The sequence below is a fragment of the Malania oleifera genome, chromosome 9 (genome assembly GCF_029873635.1).
Source record: "Malania oleifera isolate guangnan ecotype guangnan chromosome 9, ASM2987363v1, whole genome shotgun sequence".
In the NCBI taxonomy this organism is placed as follows: Eukaryota; Viridiplantae; Streptophyta; class Magnoliopsida; order Santalales; family Ximeniaceae; genus Malania; species Malania oleifera.
The window spans coordinates 78,247,463-78,258,032 of NC_080425.1; positions in this window are offsets into that span (position 1 = coordinate 78,247,463).

Genomic DNA, 10,570 nt, shown 5'->3' on the forward strand with positions numbered 1-10,570 from the left:
AATATTTGAAGGAAGAAAACAAGATCTAGCATGGAAACATGGGCACTTGATACCCAATGTAAAGAATGGATTTATTTGAAAATACTGTAGAATATAATTAAAGAGTGGAGGTGCAACAAGATTAAAAATAGACTTAGTAAATTATGAACCACAACATAATATAAAATTTTGCGACAAAGTACCTCCAAAAGTTAAGTAGGAAATGAAAATTGTTTTAGAAAAAAAGAACAACAGCTAAGGCAAAGAAAATAGAAAGAAGGGAGAAAATAAAAATTGAATTGTGTGGGAACTTGATACAATCACAACAAATTGATGAAGCGAACGATGCTGACGATATTGCATACCAACCTAACATTTCTCCCTATAAAAGGTTTGTATATCATCGAGCATTCTATGTTTCAATACAGATGGAATGGGAAAAAAACCAATCTTGTAGATTTGTAGGTAGCCAATAAGGAGGCAGTTTTGGGGCTAATAGTATTGGAGGGCGATCTTCAATAAGGCGATCTCAAAGTGTGAGTGTAGTAACTCGAAAAAAAAATTATTATTATTATTATTATTATTATATTAAATTAATTAAATAAACAAATTAAGTGAATAGTATTATAATGGTAATAAGATCTTATGGGATATATATATATATATATATACATGTTCTTAGGAAGTTTCACTTCCTGAGAAACCAAAGAATCCTACGCCTCTCTTCTCTCTCTACACGCTCTCTTTCTCCTCCACCTTCTCTCTTTCTCTCCTCGATTTCCTTGGCCAAATGAGTGCTGATCGGAAAATGAAAAATACCCTTAGGCTCAATTTTTTGCCCTCAACATTTTAATCAGAGTGGATTTGTCATAGGAGCGTCGTAGGCACCATTCTTGGGATAAGGTAAACCTACACTCTCTTTTTAATTTCTCCCCAATCTTTAGTCAAACTGACGATCAGAAACAACCACGATGATCTAGGAGCATTTTTCTACAAGTTTAGCGGAGTAAATTTTCGAACTGAACTTTTCAAGCACCACTTCGAGGTTAAGGTGAGGAGTACAAATAATGTGGGTTGTTTTAAAAATGTAACCAATTCAAATGTAGTATTTTATTATTAAATTGTAGTATTTAATTATATCAGATTTTTGGGACTGTTTTGAGAATAAGCTAAATTGTAGGGAATGACTTATATTAGATTTTTGGAGATATTCCTAGGATTAAATTAAACTATAGGGACTGGATTAAATTATAATTTTGGGAATATTTTGGAATTAGATTAAATTGCGTGGATTTGATCATATTGGTATTTTTTTTTAATATGTTAGAGATTAAATTTAAGTATGGAAGTGGATCAAACCCCCTTTTTTAGAATTTAACTGGTTAATGGGAGTATGTGAGCCTAGGGATATTAAAATAATTATTATTTCAGGACTTAGCTGATTATACTGAAATATGTAAAATTAGTGATTTGTCTCCCCTGCAAGATCATTGTACTTATTCCCTCTCTTTTTACGATCTTCTAAAAAATGAGATCAATACAATGGGCAACACAAGGAGTCTAATACAAGTTGAATTTTTTCATTAAGTTTAGACTCGCTTTCTTGTAAGCGCTGCCATTATCGGTCACCACCTGGATAATATGTTGCTTTCCTACCTTTTGCACACCATGTTTTAACAGGGACTATATATATTCATGATCTTTTATTTTTTCAGACGCATCTACTAACTTTATAAAAATTGTACTTCCTTTCGAGTAAACCATGAAATTTATGATGGATAATTTTGTAGGTTTGTCCATCCATCACACATTACAGTGCAGCCATACGTGACCCACATTTTCTTCACTTCTTTTGCATGGCCTTCCATTTCTTTTACCTCTAAATCAAGGCATTTTTTATTTCTGTCGGTGGATCAATTCCTGTTCCAACTAATTGGCAACCCCATACCATGTTTTTAAAATGAGGTGATTTTGCTTTCTCAAGTGGAACATTATGATATGTAAAAACTTTAAAATCAACTTATTCATTTTTTATTTTATTTTACCTCATTTGAATAAAATTTTCAGGTTTTTTTGTTATGCTTCGTCTGTCTTGTAATATTGAGAAGGCTTTGAAATATATGACTCTGTTTCTGACTCTCTCACACTTTGAGATTGCCTCATCGGAGGTCGCCCTCCACTACTACCAGCCCCAGAATTGCCTCCTTGTTGACTACCTGCAAACCTACAAGATTGGTCTCTTTCCCATTCCATCTGTTTTGAAACATAGAATGCTCGACGGTATGCAGACCTTTCATAGGGAGAAATGTCAGGAGGGTATGCAATATCGTCAGCATTGTCCTCTTCATCAATTTGTTGTGGTTGCATCAAGTTCCCACGCAATTCATTTTTTATAACCTCCATTCTTTCTATTTTCTTTGCCTTATCTTTCTAAAACAATTTTCATTTCCTACTTAACTTCTGGAGGTACTTTGTCACAGAATTTTATATCATGATGTGGATCATAATTTGCAAAGTGCATTTTTAATCTTGTTTCACCATCACTCTTCATTTGTATTTTGCAGTATTTCCAAATAAATCCATTCTTTATATTAGGCATCGGGTGCCCATGTTCCCATGCTGGATCTTGTTTTCTTCTTTCAAACATTTTTTGCAGATAATTTTACTTTCCTGTAAGGTTACAATGAATCAAAAGTTAGGTGTTAAATTAGTCAACAATTTTAAAAGGAAATTATTGAAGATGTTTTATTATCAATATAAAATTAGTAAATAAGACAAACATTAAAATATTAAATTAAACTTACTAAATTTAAAGATAGTGTACAATATTACTAATAAATTATGGAAATTAAATTAGTCAAATAAATAAATTAATTTAAACTATATTAAGCCTATAAGTAGTAAATTACTTTAATTTATTTAATAATAAATTATGGAAATTAAATTAGTCAAATAAATAAATTAATTTAAACTATATTAAGCCTATAAGTAGTAAATTACTTTAATTTATTTAGTAGGCTATAATGATTAGGTGTTAAATTACTCTAAAATTTGTTAAAAAAATAATTTGAATGCTTTTGTACAATTTTAAAAGAAAAATATTTAGATGCTAAATATTAAATAAAGATAAATTAATAACTAAGAGAAATATTAAATTATTAAATTAAAATTACAAAATTAATGATAATTTTTACGAAATTACTATTAAGTAATAAATTTTGGAGATTAAAATATTCAAGTAAATGAAATAATTTATCAATTTATACTATAATAAGATAATGACTAGTAAATTATTCTAATTTTATTTAGTTACTAAACTTACTATTTACTATATTTACTAGTAATGTAGGATTAAGGTGGTAAATGGGAGAAGTTAATGGGGAAAGTGTATCTAAGTTCCAAGGAGGGCAATCTCGTAAATATGTTGGTGAGGGGGGAAATTTTGAGTAAATAAAAAAAAAAAATGTAAGTTAAAAGTTAAAACATGAAATTTAAAACTTAAACTAGGCAAGTTGCCTTTCAACCCTTTCTTTTTTCATGTTGCTGCTCGTGGATGTGGACAGTGGACCCAAGTCTTGAGTCTCTCGATTGGGTCGTATGACTCGTGCCTTGTTTGCAGCTCTGCAAGAGCCTCAGCCGAGAGGAAGATTGCAGCGATGGGAGTTGTTGCTACTGGCTACAAGTTTGCGATGATGGAGGTGGAGGGTGAAGTCGAAGGCTAGAGGCAGAGGGTTGAAGGGTCGGAGCACTGGAGGGGATCCGAAGGCTAGGGCTTTTCAGAGTTCAAAGGTGGAGGCAGGAGGTAGTTGGAATCTAGGTTTTTTTTTTTAAGTTTGAAGATGGAAGATGGAAGAAGAAAGAGTTTTTCTCAAGGTCCTTGAGGTATGTATCCTAATGCATGCTACAAGCTAATTTATAGAAAAAAAAAATGTGTAGATATTTTCACTGGTAGCCTGTAGGGTCTTAAGCCTTTGATGAATTTGTGGAATTGTTGGCTTGAATTTGTAGAGCATCTCTGCAAGATCTCTTTTTTCCATTGTATACTCATAGGTTGCACAACTTGAACAAAAAGAGCCAAAAAATCTAATGGGAAAAACAAAATAAAGTCAGAGAACAGCACTAAAATTTCCCCCTCCAATCTTTTTCCTTATGATTTCCAGAAAAGTTCGGAAGAACAGCCAAATTTTTTGAAATTTCATTCAAAATTGACCAAAATTTTGTACTTTCAGTCAAATTTATGCAAACTCAAATTTGTATCTCCATTTTGTTTCGGGACCCCTCAAAATTCAATCGAAATTTCAACATTTCGACCAAAATTTAAGTCTTTGATGGTGATGGATCTAACCCCGGTGGTAGCAGTGGGCAAGGTGGTGATGGTGGGGGCTATGGAGGAAATAAGGGATGACAAGATTATAGACCAAACGTGGAATATACACGTCCTCGCCAACTAAAAGATGAGGGTCCACAAAGAGAAACGCACCCAATTGATAGGCAGTACAGTCGTAGAAAAGGAAAAGAGTATATGCATCAAATAGAAGAGGATACATTTTCCCTTAGTTTGGAATCTATGAGTATGGGAACAGAGCATGATTCTAATAATTATAGTGGTTATGAATCTACACAAAACAACTCCTCACTATCTACATTGGCCAACCGTTTCCATATGCATATGAGCAGACACGACAATATGGAAATTGGCAACCACATGCCTAGGCCAAAAATATAGGTACAACCAATATGCAAATGCAAAACAATCCTATGGACATGCGTAACAAGTAGAACCTGCATGAAGACATCCTAGTACAGAAAGATCTTTTGGCCGAGTAGAAACTGCCATGAACCAAATGACTATGGAGGAGTATGAACAACACATGTACACCTATACTCAATATTTTGGAAATTATATGACATGGAATGATTGTTGTAAACAATATATGTCATCTCGAAATCCCAATAATAGGGATAGGAGAGATGACTTTGAGCCACCAAGAAAGTCCATGTGGTATTAGATCATTAAATATATGATATTTATTGAAAATGTGGTTGTTTATACGATAATTTGGAACCTAAAATCATTAAAGGAATAGGTTCAAAACTTTATAATCATTTGAATGTTCCCACTTCATATTTTGTTTCGTGATATGCAGTTTAATATCCTACACACTAAAAACTTGTCACATATACATTGTTTTAATGTATTTTGATACCATATTAAGCATAATTCCTAAAATTTTATTGTAAATTTTTATCATTTACTATAAATTTCCGTAACTTCTTTAAATTGAAATTGAAATTTCCATTGTCGAAATCGAAATTTAAGTCCTTGGTTGGGATGGAGTTGCCAAATCCCAAAATTTTGTCTCCCTCGTCAATCAGTTGTTTGAGAGAACAACGTACTATAGCTTTTTCAAAGAAAGATTATTTAAAGTTCTTGCAATATCAGGCATCCCAACAAGCATCTCATCACATTGCATCTTTTGCTCAAAAAAGTAACCATACCATCTTTATGTCATCCAATGTCTCTCCCACTAGTTCATGGGTTATCAACTCTGCCACTACTGACCATATGACAGGTGTCACCAACTTCTTTTCTACTCCCCAGTATTCTACAAATCTACCTCGAGTTACTTTTGCTAATGGGTCCACTACTGCTGCTAAGGGAGTAGGAACAATAAATCCTACTCCCTCCATCTCTCTTTCTTCTATTCTCTACATTCCTAAATCTCTTTATAATCTTATGTTTGTTAGTAAAATTACAAAGTCACTAAATTGCTCTATAACCATCTTTCCTAATTTTGTTCTTATTCAGGATTTGAAGACGAGGAAGACGATTGGCCCAGGACGTGAAGCTTATGGACTTTACTACTATGAGTAGCTCTCTTCTCCCATTGCCTGTAATGTTGCTATCACACCACATCAAATCCATTGTCGCCTTGGTCATCCTAACTCATCCATCATTGGAATAGTTAAAACAGGTAGTTCCTACTTTGAGTTCAATGTTTACCCTCGATTGTGACTCTTGTCAATTAGAAAAACATCATGATGTTCCTTTTGTCCCTCGAGCCAATAAAATAGTCACTAGCCCTTTTATGTAAGTCCATTCTGATGTTTGTGGTCCTAGTCATGTCACGTCAAAGTTAGGGTTTTGATACTTTGTCACTTTTGTTGATAACTATTCTAGAATGACTTGGTTGAATTTGATGAAAGATTGCTCAAAGTTTTTTAACATCTTTTTTGCCTTTTCTCAAATGAGAACTTAGTTTGATATGCTACTTTGAATACTTTGTAGTGATAATGCTAAAGAGTACTTCAATACTCAATTCATTACCCATATGACAAACTTTTGGAATGATCCATCAGTCATCTTGTGCCCACACTCCACAATAAAATGGAGTTGCGGAGAGGAAAAATAGACATATTCTTTAAGTCACTCGAACCCTTTTGTATTAAATGAATGTCCCCAAAGTTTTTTGGAGTGATGTTATTCTCACTAATTGCTCTCTCATCAATAAAATGCCATCTTCTGTCCTTCATGGTAAAATCCCATATTTAGTTATCTTCCCTAAGGATCCTTGTACTGTCAAATGTATTTTTCTAGGTTATTCCTATACTCAAAAAGGATATCAATGTTACAATCCCACTTTACATCGATTCTTTCTTTACCGATGTCACCTTTTTTTGGGTCTACACCATACTATTTTGATTCCTCGAGTTCTGTCGACCTTGATGAGTCTTTTCCTTCACCTAGCCTTCTCGATCCTAACCTATTTCTTTCATCTAGTCGTTATGCATCTTCATCTAGTTTGAGTCCTTCTCATGGCTTGCATCGTCCCAATCTGCAAGTGTACACACGGTGACTCAAGGAAAGGAAAGCCTCCCCTAGCTTCCACTTCTACGTCTCCAATTTCCTCGTCAGATGATCCGCTTCCCCAAGTGGTTGATCCTCCTATTGCTGTTCAAAAAGGTAAATGCACTTGTACCTAGTATCCAATATGAAACTTTTTTCCCTATGATTTCTTGTCACCCTTATACTACTGTTTTGTTAGTAGCCTATCTTCTGTTGCTCTTCCCAAGTCTATTTCGAATGTCATATCCCATTATGGGTGGAGAAATGCTTTGATTGAAAAGATGCATGCACTAGAGGATAATGATACTTGGGACTTGGGTACATCTTCCTCCTAATAAGTCTAAGGTTGATTGTCATTGGGTGTATACTGTGAAAGTTAATCTAGATGGTTCCTTGGCTCGATTAAAAGGTTGCCTTGTTGCTAAGGGATATACCCAGGTGTATGGCCTGGACTATTCATACATGTTCTCCCCTATAGCCAAACTTGCCTCAGTACGTTTGTTCATCTCCCTAACTACCACCTATCACTGGCCTCTACACTAGTTAGACATGAAAAATGCTTTCCTACATGATGATCTTCAGGACGAGGTCTATATATAGCAATAACCTAGGTTTGTTCCTCAGGGGAAGTCAATCTTAGTGTGTCAGTTCAAGAAGTCACTATATACATGGTTTAAAATAGCCTCTGAGGGCATGGTTTGGTCGCTTTATTGTTGTAGAACTTGAATTTGGCCTTCAACGGTGTGTAGTAGATCACTCTGTATTTTATCGTCATACTCCATCCAAAAGATTTTGCTTATTGTGTATGTGGATGATATTATGATTACTGGAGATGATGATCAACGTATTTAGAGCCTAAAACATTTCCTGCAGATTAAGTTTCAGACAAAATATTTGGGACCATTGAAGAACTTCATGGGTATAGAAGTATTGAGATCTCGTATTGGAATAGTCTTGTCACAAAGGAAGTATGGATCCTAACAGCAAGCTAGCGCCAGATATGGGTGATCTGTTGCCCAACTCAGGATGATATTGAAGACTTATTGGAAAGTTGAATTATCTCACAATCACTCAGTCGGATATATCTTTTTGTAACAAGTTTTGTGAGTCAGTTTCTTGATTCTCAAAGAAAAAGTCACTAGGATGTAGTAATTCGCATCTTGAGATATCTCAAAGGTGCACTTGGGAGAGGTCTCTTATATCAGAATTGAGGTCACACTAATATTCAGGGATATACTAATGCAGATTGGGATGGATCACCTTTTGATAGAAGATCCACAACTGGGTATTGTATTGTATCTTTGTCGACGGTAATTTGGTGTCTTGGAAAAGTAAGAAACAAACTGTGGTGGTCAAGTCAAGTGTTAAGTTAGAATATAAAGCTACAACACACACTACATGTGAACATGTTTAGTTAAAGAACATGTTGAAAGAGTTAGGTTTTCCACATTCTCAACCTATGGAGTTGATGTGTGATAATCGAGCTGCTATTTATATTGCCTCCAACCTAGTCTTTGATGAGCAAACAAAGGACATTGACATTAATTACCACTTTATTTAGGAGCAACTTGTACAGAAGCTCATTACAACCACTCGTGTGAAATCTGATTTTCAGCTCGCTGATTTGTTCACTAAAGCTGTGGGAGGTGTTTGTGTGAAATTCATATGTAACAAGTTAGGAGCATATGATATATATGCAACAACTTGAGGAAGAGTGTTAATGACTACTTAGTCATTTAGTATTATTATTATTATTATTATTATTATTATTATATGTTAGAGTTTTTTTAGTAATAAGTGTGAGTTAGTAAGGGTATTATGATCATTCCCATTGTTCTTGACATATGTTATAAATAGAGGGAGTGACCTATCATTGTTTTTAGGTCTAAACATGACATCAGAACTAGTTACTAGGAGGTCCTAGGTTCTAGTCTTGTTGCCTGCATTTATTGTGTGTTGTTTGAAAAAAATTATTGTATTCCATGTAATGGGCGTTATCTACCATGTGCTTATCTCTCCACATGCTGTCGGGCTACACGTGCGGGGGAGTGTTAACGCTTGATATACATTGTTGGCCCACAACTTAACAGCTTAAGCTTTTAGGTAAAGTGGTAATCTAACACCTATAAACTATCCAATATTAAGTAAAGATTGTAGCTGAAATAGCTTATGATGTTTAAAACTAGACTGATCAAGGAACAACAACAAAATCCAGCCTTGAGTCCCATTATATGGGGTTGGGTACATGAATCCTTTTTCGTCAATTTATGCGATCATGAACCATTGCTTTCAAAAAATTCAGGGTTATTAAATCCTTACTATCTCATTCCAAGTTATTTTAGGTCTACCACTATCTCTTTTACTGTCCCTTACATTAAGCAACTCACTATTCCTCATTGGTGCACTCTGTCGCCTACGTTGCAAGTGTCCAAACTATCTGAATTGTCTCTCCCTTATCTTATGTTCTTTAGAAGCTATACCAAACTTATCGTGAATATTTTTATTTCTTGATTTATCTTTTAATGTTAGACCACTCATCCATCCAAGCATTCTCATCTTGATAACTTTTATTTTTTAGATATTTTGTTTCTTCGTTGCCCAACATTTTGATTCATATAGCATATCTAGTCTTATATAACAACAACAATAACAACAAGCCTTAAGTCTCATTAGGTGGGGTTGGCTACATGAATCCTTTTTTGCCAATTCACCCGATCAAGAGCGTTTTTCACTATTAGATTAAGGGCTAATAAATCCTTTTTTGCTACCTCATTCCAAGTTTTTTAAGCCTACCCTTACCCTTTTTCATGCCAAACGCAATAACTAATTCACTCCTACTTACAGGTGCTCTACGATCACAATGCACACTTGAAGCACTTTTCTATTTTATCGAACCTACTTTAACTCTATGCATTACATCCTCTTCAATTTCTCCTTCAACTTGCATAATAGATCCAAGGTATTGAAATCTATAAGTGCTATTTATTTCTTCATCATCAAGTTTAACTTTGTCTCGAATATTCCTTTTACTATTATTAAAATTATATTTCATATATTTTGTCTTATTTCTACTTATCCTAACATCTCTATCCCTAGATTCCAAAGCTTCTCCCCATAATTTTAACTTAGCCTCTACTCTGCCCCTAGTTTCATCAATCAATACAATATCATCTACAAACAAACCATGGAACCTTATTTTGTATACTCTTAGTTAGTTGATCCATCACTAAAGTAAAAAAGATAAGGGCTCAAAGCAAATCCTTGATGTATGCCTATTATGATTGAAAATTCTCTAGTCTTTCCATCTATAGTTCTTACACCAGTCATTATTCCATCATACATATCCTTAATGACATCAGTATACCTACTACATACACCTTTTCTAAAATCCACCATAGAACTTCCCTAGGTACCATATCATGCACTTTCTTTAAGTCAATAAATACAATATGCAAGTCCCTCTTCTTTTCCCTAAATTATTCCATTAATTTTCTTAAAAGATATATAGCTTATGTAGTAGATCTCTCAGGTATAAAATCAAATTGATTCTGAGACCTTCTTATCTAGTCTTAATCTTTGTTCAACTATCATTTCCCACAGTTTCATCATATAACTCATAAGTTTAATAACATGATAATTATTACAATTTTGAATATCTCCTTTATTTTTGTATATAGGTATTAAAGTATTTTTCCTCCATTCATATGGAATTTTCTTAGTTTTTATAATTGTGTTAAATAAATT